This window comes from Thamnophis sirtalis, unplaced genomic scaffold, assembly GCF_051295495.1.
Source record: "Thamnophis sirtalis isolate CommonGarterSnake01/CBP01778 unplaced genomic scaffold, rThaSir2_p1.2 scaffold_2, whole genome shotgun sequence".
NCBI lineage: Eukaryota > Metazoa > Chordata > Lepidosauria > Squamata > Natricidae > Thamnophis > Thamnophis sirtalis.
In genome coordinates, this window is record NW_028261382.1 from 146,099,931 (window position 1) to 146,110,910 (window position 10,980).

Below are 10,980 nucleotides of genomic sequence, written 5' to 3' on the forward strand. Positions count from 1 at the left end.
TAAATTTGAAAACTACTTAATATTAATAATTAATTAGTAAGTCTTTTTAAGAATTTGACTATCAAGAAATAATTAAGTACTGATGATTTTTTTTCTTACTCTCATCTGTAAAAGGTCTCTTCTTGAAGCCAGAAAAGTACTTTATATAATGATTCTATTCCAAAGATCACATCACTTTATTTGAATAAATTGTCTTTCAATAGCAAATTGTCTTTCAATAGCAAAGTCTTAGAAAGTAAGTAGACATTAATTTAAAATAAGGTAAAGGTTCCCCTCACACATGCGTGCTAGTAATTTCTGTCTCTAGGGGGTGGTGCTCATATCTGTTTCAAAGCTGAAGATCCAGCGCTGTCCAAAGACTTCTCTGTGGTCATGTGGCTGGCATGACTAAATGCCAAAGGTGCACGGAATGCTGTTACCTTCCCACCAAAGGTGTTTCCTATTTTTCTACTTGCATTTTTACATGCTTTTGAATTGCTAGGTTGGCAGAAGCTGGGACAAGTAATGGGAGCTTACTCCATTGTGCGCATGTTCAGGACCCGGATGGCTGCCTGGCTTCTCACTCCATAGAAGCCGGAGATAAAAAAGATCTAGGAGAGCCTCCGGAGTCTGCTACAACTTTAAACAAGGGTCCCTGAAAGGGCTCGAATCCAGGGAGGGTGTGAGGATCGGCATTCGAATAACAGCTGCCTTCCGACATTTCCTCAGCAGCAGAACTGTGGTGGCCTGGAGCTGTTCTCGTGGCGCAGAGGAGAAGATGGTGGCGCCGCGCTGCTGAACGCAGCGTTCTTGTTAACTTCTGCCGTTCGTCCCTCCTTCCTGACTGATTTCAACCGAGTGGTGAGCCTGGGGATTCATCACTTATCATCATCCAGAAAGGCGGGGATTTGTTGGGGACTTTTGGGTTCGGTGGATCAGGCGGCTGGCTGTGTTTGCCGTCGCCATCCTTGGACGCCCCCCCCCCCGCTTCCTCTACTCTGCTCGCCCTGTCACTGCCTCTTCTCTTCGCCCTTTGCGGGCTCTTTGCGGACCTGGGCGAAAAATAAAAAAAAGTGCCACTCACCAGAACTGGTCCTTTATCTGCCTGGTCGTGATGCTCGGAGCAGAGAGGAAGATGGTGGCGCCGCGCTGCTGATAGTTTTGCATTTCTGAGTCCGGGGAGAAGAGAGGCCTGGATGCCCCCCCTTCTTTCCATCTTGCTGGCCTCCTCACCATCGCAGCCTTCTTCTGGTATTGCTCCTTTGCCCCCCCTTGCTGTCGGGGAGCCTTTACCATCCCCCTACCCAGCACTGACTCTCCTCCACCTTGGCCTGTGACCATCTGCTCTGGCCTGTAACACCTGTCCTCCCCCGACCGCCTGCTACCCGCCACTGCCCTAGATAGTTAGGTAGAGATAGGTAGAGATAGGTATAGGTAGATATAGGTAGATATAGATAGACATAGATAGTTTAAATAGGTTTACAGATAGGTATAGGTATTGGGGCAGCGTCCATCTGATGGTGCACTCGGACTGTGGGAAGGGCTGATAGAGGTTAGAGTTAGGGTTAGGGTTAGGGTTGGGGGTAGAGTTAGGGTTGGGGTTAGGGCTGGGCTAAATTTAGGATTAGGATTAGGTTTGGAGTAGGGTTAAGATTGGGTTAGGGTTAGGGTCAGGGTTAGGGCTGGATTAGGGTTAGGGTTAGGGCGAGGGTTAGGGCGAGGGTTAGAGTTAGGTTTGGGCCTAAGGGTTAGGGTAGGGTTAGGGTTAGGGTTAGGGCTAAATTAGGGCTAGGGTTAGGGTGAGGGTTAGGGTTGGGTTAGCGTTAGGTTAGGCTTAAGGGTTAGAGTTAGGACTAGGGTTGGGGTCAGGTCAGGGCTAGGAGCGATAGATGATGGTAGCCGTAGGGGCAAGGACTTGGCATTGTGAAAACCGGAGCTCTCTCCCCCGCCTTCTTGAGCAGCTCAAGCCAGTTTCAGACTTTGGCCCCCCAGACTTTGGCCCCCCAGACTTTGGACCTTGTATAACCTCAGGAGAGGGAGAAGAGCCCTGCACGTGGTCCGTTAATCTTCTTTTGGATCTGGAGGGTGTAAGACTGGAAAGTTGCTGCTTGTTAATATTGGATGTCTATTCCTTGCCCTCCTTTATCTACAATCACCCTATATATTATTGACCTTTGGACCTGTGGCCTTGGATGTCGTTCTGGGGCATTGAGGAAGGGAGAAGAGTGGAGCAGCTCTCCCTTCATCTTTATACCATCGTTTTTATATCGCACTAGTGCGGTGCTCCGTGAATTTTAATGTATGGTGAGTGTTTGTGGTATGATTGTGGTTGAATGAATGTACCCACTTTTTATCTTTTATATTGTTGTATTTGTGTTTTTAAATCGTTTGTGGGGATTGCCTGATTGTATGATTGTGTATGTTTGAGAAGGCTGGGACTATAACCGGGTACCTCCTACACTGAGTGCTTAGCAGAAGTGTTAGGGGGGCCTAGGTTTAATCCCATCCTTAGAATGTATGATTCGAAGGGCCTGCCGGGGAACACAGCAGCTATGGGGGAGGGTGGAGGACCCATGGACACGGGAGTGGGATGGAGCATTATGGTCCTAACTGGGAGGGGCAGCTATGGTGGGGACTTTAGGGCTAGCCATTACCAGGGAAGGAGGGTTTGCTATGTCACAGAGATCCCCCTTTTGGCCCTATTAGTCCCACTCCAAGGCCAGATGGCGTGAGTAGTCAGGGCCCTGGTCTCAGGCTGCTGTTGCTAAATGCCAGGTCTGTGGTTCACAAGGCTCCCCTCATCCGGGACTTAATTTTAGACGAGGGGGCAGACCTGGCATGTATTACTGAAACCTGGCTGGTCCCAGAAGGAGGAGTCCCCCTCACTGAGATGTGCCCAGAGGATTTTCAGGTGCTTCATCAGCCGCGACCCCAGAGAAAGGGGTGGGGGAGTGGCCATTGTTATCCGAGAGTCTCTGGTTCCTCGTAGGACCCCTGCTCCGGAGCTTGTCGGGTGTTAATCCTTATTGGTGAAGTTGGACCTTGGGGGTCAAGTGGGCTTGTTGTTAATGTACCTGCCTCCCAACAGCATTGCAACAGCCCTCCCCTCGCTCCTCAAATCAGTAGCCAAGCTGGCAGTTGAGTTCTCCAGGCTTATGGTGCTGGGGGATTTCAACCTGCCTTCGCTCAGCGAGCACTCTGATGGAGCACAGGAGTTCATGGCTTCCATGACAGCCATGGGCTTGACCCAAGTAATTTGGGGTCCAACTCACTCAGCGGGTCACACGCTCGACCTCGTATTTCTCTTGGAGCAGTGGAGTTGTGATCTTGGTTTGAGGGGTATCGAGATCTTGCGCCTGTCATGGTCAGACCACTGCCTACTGAGGCTTGACCTTCGGAGGCCAATCCCCCACCGATTAGGTGGTTCCACCCCAGGCGCCTTATGGACCCTTTGGGCTTTCAGACGGCGCTTGGTGTTATACCTGATACTCTCGTCCACAGTCCAGCTGAGACCTTGGTCGCTGCTTGGAACTCGGCGGCGGCAGAGGCAGAGGATTGCGCCTTTACGGCCTATCCAAGGCAGTGGATCCAGGAGGGCTCCTTGGTTCACTGAGGAACTCCGGGAGATGAAGTGCCAAAAGAGACACCTGGAGCGCCGCTGGAGGTCGAGTAAGTCCGAGTCAGACCGAGCACTGTTAAAAGCCTGCATCAGAGCCTACCTTCGGACTTCAAAAAATACATACATTGCCGCTCTGATTGCATCCGCTGAGTCGCGCCCAGCCGCCTTGTTCAGGATAACCCACTCCCTCCTGAAAGGGAGGGATGCGGGCAACCCTTTACAAGGCAGAGGTGAGGAGTTTGTCCAATTTCTCGCAGATAAAGTTGCTCGGCTTCGGACAAACCTGGACTCCAATTGCACAGAGCCAGCTGAGGTACTGGGGGAGGGTCTTGAATGGCATCTTTGGATTGACTTTCAGTTTGTTACTCCTGAGGAAGTGGACAAGGCCATCGGAGCAGTGAGTGCCTCCACGTGTGTACTGGACCCGTGCCCCTCCTGACTGGTCGCGAACAGCAGGGAGGTGACCTGGAGCTGGATCCAGGCGATAGTTATGCCTCCCTCTGGGAGGGGTTCTTTCCTCCCCCCTAAAGGCGGCGGTGGTGAGACCCCTCCTGAAAAAGCCGTCCTTAGATCCAGCCATTTTAAATAACTATCGTCCAGTCTCCAACCTCCCCTTTGTTGGGAAGGTTGTTGAGAAAGTGGTGGCCTTGGATGAAACTGATTATTTAGACTCCTTTTAGTCTGGATTCAAGCCTGGCTACAGCACGGAAACTGCTTTAGTCGCACTGACTGATGATCTCTGGCGAGCCAGAGACGGGGGTCATGCCTCCGTCCTAGTGCTCCTTGACCTCTCAGCAGCCTTCGATACCATCGACCATGGTATCCTTCTGTGACGGTTGCGAGAGGTGGGAGTGGGAGGCACCATTCTACGGTGGTTCTCCTCCTACCTCTCGGACAGGTCACAGTCAGTGTTGGTTGGAGGGCAGAGGTCGACCCCTAGGCCCCTTAAGTATGGGGTGCCACAGGGTTTGGTCCTGTCCCCCCTCCTGTTTAACATCTACATGAAGCCGCTGGGTGAGATCATTCAGTGGCACGGGATAAAATATCACCAGTACGCGGACGATACACAGTTGTATCTGTCCACCCCGTGCCAACTCAGTGAAGCGGTTGACGTGATGTGTCAGTGCCTGGAGGCTGTCAGGGTCTGGATGGGGGTAAACAAACTTGCCTTCAATCCTGACAAGACCAAGTGGCTTGTGTTTTTCTCTCCCAATAATTGGCCATGTATTCCAACTCTCAGGCTGGGGGGTGAAATTATATGCCGCTCAGACAGGGTTCGCAATTTGGGAGTCCTCCTGGATCCACAGCTGACTTTACATCACCATTTGTCGGCTGTGACCAGGGGGGCATTTGCCCAGGTCCGCCTGGTGCACCAATTGCGTCCCTACCTGAACCGAGAGGCTCCCACAACAGTCACTCATGCCCTTGTGACCTCAAGACTGGACTACTGCAATGTGCTCTACATGGGGCAACCCTTGAAGAGTGTTCGGAGACTTCAGCTTGTCCAGAATGCAGCCACGGAGCAATTGTGGGTGCGCCTCGGTACACCCACGTTACACCTATCCTCCGTGAGCTGCACTGGCTGCCTATTGGTCTCCGGATACGCTTCAAGGTGCTAGTCGTCACTTATAAAGCCCTACATGGTATTGGACCTGGGTACTTGAGAGACCACCTCCTGCCGATTACCTCCCAAAGTCCCATTAGATCCCACAGACTAGGCTTCCTCCAAATTCCATCTGCCGGCCAATGCTGGCTGTCAACTACCCGGAGGAGGGCCTTCTCTGTGGCTGCTCCGGCCCTCTGGAACAATCTCCCCGTGGAGATTCGGACCCTCACCACCCTTCAGGCTTTCCGTAAAGCCGTTAAGACCTGGCTGTTCCAGCAGGCCTGGGGCTGCTGAGTTCCATCCCCTACTTGAATTGGTATGCTTGTTGAGACCTTTTAAATTGGTTCTGTATTGTTCTTTGTCTTTGTTTTCTTTTCCTTTTGTATTGTTTCCCTTCCCTTCCAGTTTTGTTAGCCACCCTGAGTCCCTCGGGAATAGGGCGGCATACAAGTTGAATAAAACCAAACCAAACCAAACCATTATATGGCACTAGGGATTCGAACTGCCAAACTACCAACCTTTCTGATCAACAAGCTCAGCGTCTTAGCCACTAGTCACCATGTCCCTCTAAAATAAGCCTACCTAGTTTGTATGTCTCACTCATCTTATTTTTAATAAATTATTTAATTAATTAAAGGGACAAATCATGAGTCGGGACTTTTCTGGAGATAAAATGATGAGTTAGAATTATAAACTTGAGGGGAAACTGATGCTATCCTATAACAGAGAGACTGAATGATGTTAAGATATTGCAATTTGGATTTGCTAGTCCTAGCGTGCCCTTTCTGCAAACCTGAAATTCTTAAAATTTGAAATCCAACTTACTTGTAAGGTATCATATTGAGAAGGCTTACTTTTTACCACCATGGAGAAATAGATGATAAAATTAATGTAATTGGCTGAGACAGTGAAATTAAGTACTTTGCTTAAAGAAAAGACTTTGTCTAGCTTTGTTTTTATGTGGAAACCAATTTTGGACTTTTTGCTTGAAACCAAAAGAAATGCTATACTATTTTTTGTATTTGGTGATTAGAATAGTTTATCATTGTAAAAATATTGTGTATTTGTCAGCCTCCACTTGCTGCTGCTTCGGCTGCCATTGAAACGGGGAGAGGGGGGGCATGGTATTTGGGAGGGGAATCATGATGTGCTGGAGGAAGATTCTAGATGCTGCCTGACTATCTTACTGCACATGTGGAGGAAGGGAGTTTCCCGCCAAGGTTAATTGTCCAGCATTCCATCCTGGTGATGCCTTTTAAAGTTATCTCCCACCTGACAGTTGGGTGAATTATAATTGGACTATGGACTGGGGTGCCAAGGGTAGGGGATTGAGTTATACATGATATTATTCGCTTTTGCGCCTAATTAATCAGATTCAGGTTAGCTTTGCTACTGTTCGTTTATAATTAGTAAAAGTACACTTGATTTCAATCAAATGGAGTTGAGTGGTTTCTTTCCTGATTACTAAATGAAGTCAATGCTGACAGTATTACTGAGTTTAAGATCAAAAGGTTAATGTATTTTATATTTGCAACAGTATTGAAGAAAGCAAGCAATTGCTCTCTTTTTATTTTCTTTCTCCTTCCTTTTCTTTGCACTGTGCCTCTTCCTAATTTTTCCCCATTTTTTCTTTCCCCATTTTTAATATTTTATTCTTTGTAAAAATTTAATAATGTATGTGTGTGTATGTATGTATGTATGTATGTATGTGTGTGTATATATATATACATATACATATACATACACATACACATACACATACACACACACACACACACACACACACATATACACATACAACAGAGTCTTTCCTAGATTCTACAAGATGAATTGACTCCTTTCCAAGCAAAAAGCAATACTGAAAGCATTCACATTTGCTGTCATATATTTGTATATTAAGTCCTAAAAAGACATAATATCCTATCTATTTGAAAGCCATAGGACTGTCTGTCTGATGATTTATGTGTGACGGGTTATGATGCAGATATATAGTCCATTATGGTACTTCAGTCTTGAAGAATAGATACTCATTACTGCAGAAAAGCTTTCTTGTTGTAACATGCACATGAGATGAAAACATTTGTCTGTGTTTACTGAAATGGGGATGCTGCACAAAGGGGTGTGATAATAAAGTACACCAACACATTTGTGTTTCTATGGAAACACAGAAACATTCACAACTGTCCTAGTTTTTGACAGAAATGATGTATACTCATCTTTTTTTCCCAGTCATAGGCAAAAGTGTGTGTCCATGGAAACCTGAAAAGGAAAACATGAAATGACAAAATTAGAAAAATCCCTTTTAGCCACACTAACAGAATATGGGCACATACCTTGTCAACTTTGGTCTTTTGTCCATGAAAAAGCCACACAATGCACCAAGAAATTAAGTCATAAAATGAATCTGGTAGCATGTAACATTTCTATTTTTCATTACATACTTTCCTGTCATGGCACCAAATGTAAGATTAGTAGGACCAAGGGAGCACTTGAGGCTTGATCATTTTTATTCTTGTCATTCTTGACTTGAAAATGGCCATTCTTTTTCTTGTACTTCATTGATTTAGGGTACAAGAAACCAAAGACATATTCAGTGGTCATTGTGTAAGCCAGAAAAAATAACTGAAAAGTAACCCTACCTAGATTTATGTGACTGGGATCTACTTTCCAGTATTTATGTGTACTTTTGTAGTCTACAAAATGTTTAAACAAACCTGACTTGTTGCTTTCACTTGGAATTGAAATACTAGGACTTCTTGCTTATTACTTGCTAGGCTGGGAGTAAGGTATAACCCTTCACTATGCATTTGATCAAAATTAACAAGATATATTTTAAAATGTCATTTGCTTGTTAACAGTAACAAAAAACTTTTTAAGTTCTTTGGTCCAGAGAGCAGAGCTTTTTTCCAGAGTTTCCTTTCTTACAAAATTAGTTCGGCTTCATTTTTCATTAGCCTGAGGGAGTCTTTAATGTGATTTTGTTATATCTGGTTTTTGATGTGCCTGAATTTACTTTTACATTTGTTATATAATTTTCTCTGCCCTGCTTGTATCTTGCCTATTTTAATGTAACACTTCTAATGTTGTTTTTCAGTTTCAAGGCCCCTTGGGTAGAAAGGCAATTAATTACTGTAATAAATAAGCAACAAAATGGAAGGGGGAGTTCATGTAACCAATTGGTGAAGGATAAGATAATCTCAGAATATTTTAAAATGATTTTTATTGAACATTTTTCTTCATTTTATATCACAGTTTTCATTTTTACAACATTTCAGTATCAGTATACATCCAATATTTATATTTGGAGTATAAGATGCACCCTTTTCCCTCAAAAAAGAGGCTGAAAATCTCGGTGCATCTTATGCACTGAATACAGCATTTTTTGCCACCTTCACCAAAATGGCTGTGCATAGCCTTTAGGAGGCTTTCAAAGAGCTCCTGGGAGCTGGGGAGGGCAGAGATGAGCAAAAAAACAGGCCATTTTTTGTTCAATTTCCCCCCCCCAGCCCCCAGGAGCACTCTATAAGCCTCCTAAAGGCTATCCATGCCCTTTTTGACAAAATATGGGCCCATTTTGTGAAAAACGGGCCATTTTTGGGAGGTTTGCAGCATGCAAAAACTTTTTTTTAATTTGCCTCTTCAAAATCTTGGTGAGTCTTATACTCTGAAAAATATGGTAATTACTATTCTAAATATTTTTTACATTTTATAATGTGTAATATATAAGAATAAGACAAAGATAATAACAAAAAGCCTTACCAACAAAAAGAAAAAACCTGGAGGTAAAAATGGATATGAAAATGACTAAGAAAGTCAAATACCTGGGAATCTGACTAATAGCAAAATGTTTATCGATTAAAGAAGATAGTTACAACAAGGTTGTATTGCAGCAAATTAGAGTATTTTTCTTGTTTGATATTGCTTGTTTTAAGACTTAGTTTGCCTTTGAAAGTTAACATGTTTTTCCTCCCCAAGAATGAGAGTTTTTTGAGTCTGTGTGTATATGAAAATCTAAACCAGGAAGAGAAGTCATGGCAAAATCAAGTTGAAATAACAAAGGAAGTGGGCAGGAACAATACAGCTAAAAGTTTATAAAAAATCATCTGCAGAAATAGGTACAGAATTCAGGACCTTAGAGAGCTCAGAATAACTAAAATTTTCTGCTTTGGAGACAGTAACAGGAAATTTTCAGCTGCTCTCTAGAGATGTGTAAAATCTTTATATAGCCCAAACAGTATTCTAATCTTTCAAGCTTGATATAAAATGCATGTGGGTTTTTTTCTCCCAGATTTTAGTTTGAAATTGGAGCAAATATTATAAATTATGAATTATAGTTGGCTGTGTTGAGGTTGGATCATTTGGAATCTTTTGAATGTCTTTTTAGAGTCACAATTAGGCTTCTGTATTGAAGCTTGCGATAACGAGGATAAAATGCAAATAATTCCACATTGTGAGTATAACAGTGTTTCTCAAATTTAGCAATGTTAGCATATGTTGATTTTAAGTCCCAGAATTCCCCAACCACTGAGATACTGAGCTTGAGAAAGATTGGATTATGGGCTATTGGCCTGGTCTTGGTAGGGTGATTTGGGAAGTGAAGTGATGAGGCAAAGCAGCAGGCATTAAGCAGAGCTCAAGGAAAGCCATTCTGCACTCATGCTTCTTGATATTGGAGTGAACAAGAATGGCTGAAAATGGACTACTATTCCTGCAGATGAGTGACAATATTAAATGCTTGACTCTAAGGCAACCCACCCTTTAGCTTTTTGGGGGGGTACTTTAATTTAGTAAAGTGGGGGTCCTGTGGAAGGAAAGAGAATGATAAGAGGTTCCCCATTCTTCTTTTGTTTTTCAATCTTACTCATTTTTAAAAGGACATTTGCTGACAAACTTTCTCTATCCCAGTTGCTAGACCTGTCCTGCCTTGTCAAACTCATAGATTCACCTCTATTTCTTTAATGACCCAGTGTATGTAATAAGCTGAGCACAGTACATCTAACATGGGTGGGGAGGAGGAGCACTTGTCTAGGCTGTAGAAAGTCATTTGCCAGAATTTGTAATATCACACTCCCTCTTATTCTATGACTTCTCACCATCTCAAATATTCTTAACCTTTTTGGTTAATTAAACAACTTTAAGCCTTCTGATAAGGAAAGTTAACTTACTTAAATATGCTCTGAATTTAGCTACAGATATTTTTTTTAAAAAACAGTAGCATAGCTACATGGTATCATAGCAGTGCAAATCAGAATTTTTACTGAAATTCAAGCATAATTACATTGGCTGAGAGTGCCAATAGGAACCTTTTAATCTTCATAATATTTTCATTTAGTACCACTGTTGAATGAGTTGCATTGGCATCTAGTCAATCTCCAGGTACAATCCATTATACTTGATATCACTTATAAAACCTCACATTAAATAAGGCCACATTACTTGCAAAACCAATAAGATGGGCATGCACCAGATTCCATCTATTAAGTAATATTTTCTTGTAGAATCTAGGTGTCATGCCTTCTCTGTAGCAACATCAACTGGTGGAACAGTTCTGTCCAAGAAACCCAGATGGATCCAACCTTTAATGGCCCTTTTCAAGGCATTAAAGACTTTTGACTGTTCTTCTGTCTGGCATTTGGGCTAGGATGTTAAATGAGCCCTGCTGGTTGATTGATTTGGTTGTTTTTTCTTTACTGACTGTGAATATGGAATGTTTTAGACCACTGGCATGTGTTATATTGATGGCTTTGGGTTGTTTATTTCAGCAAATTGTGTTGGG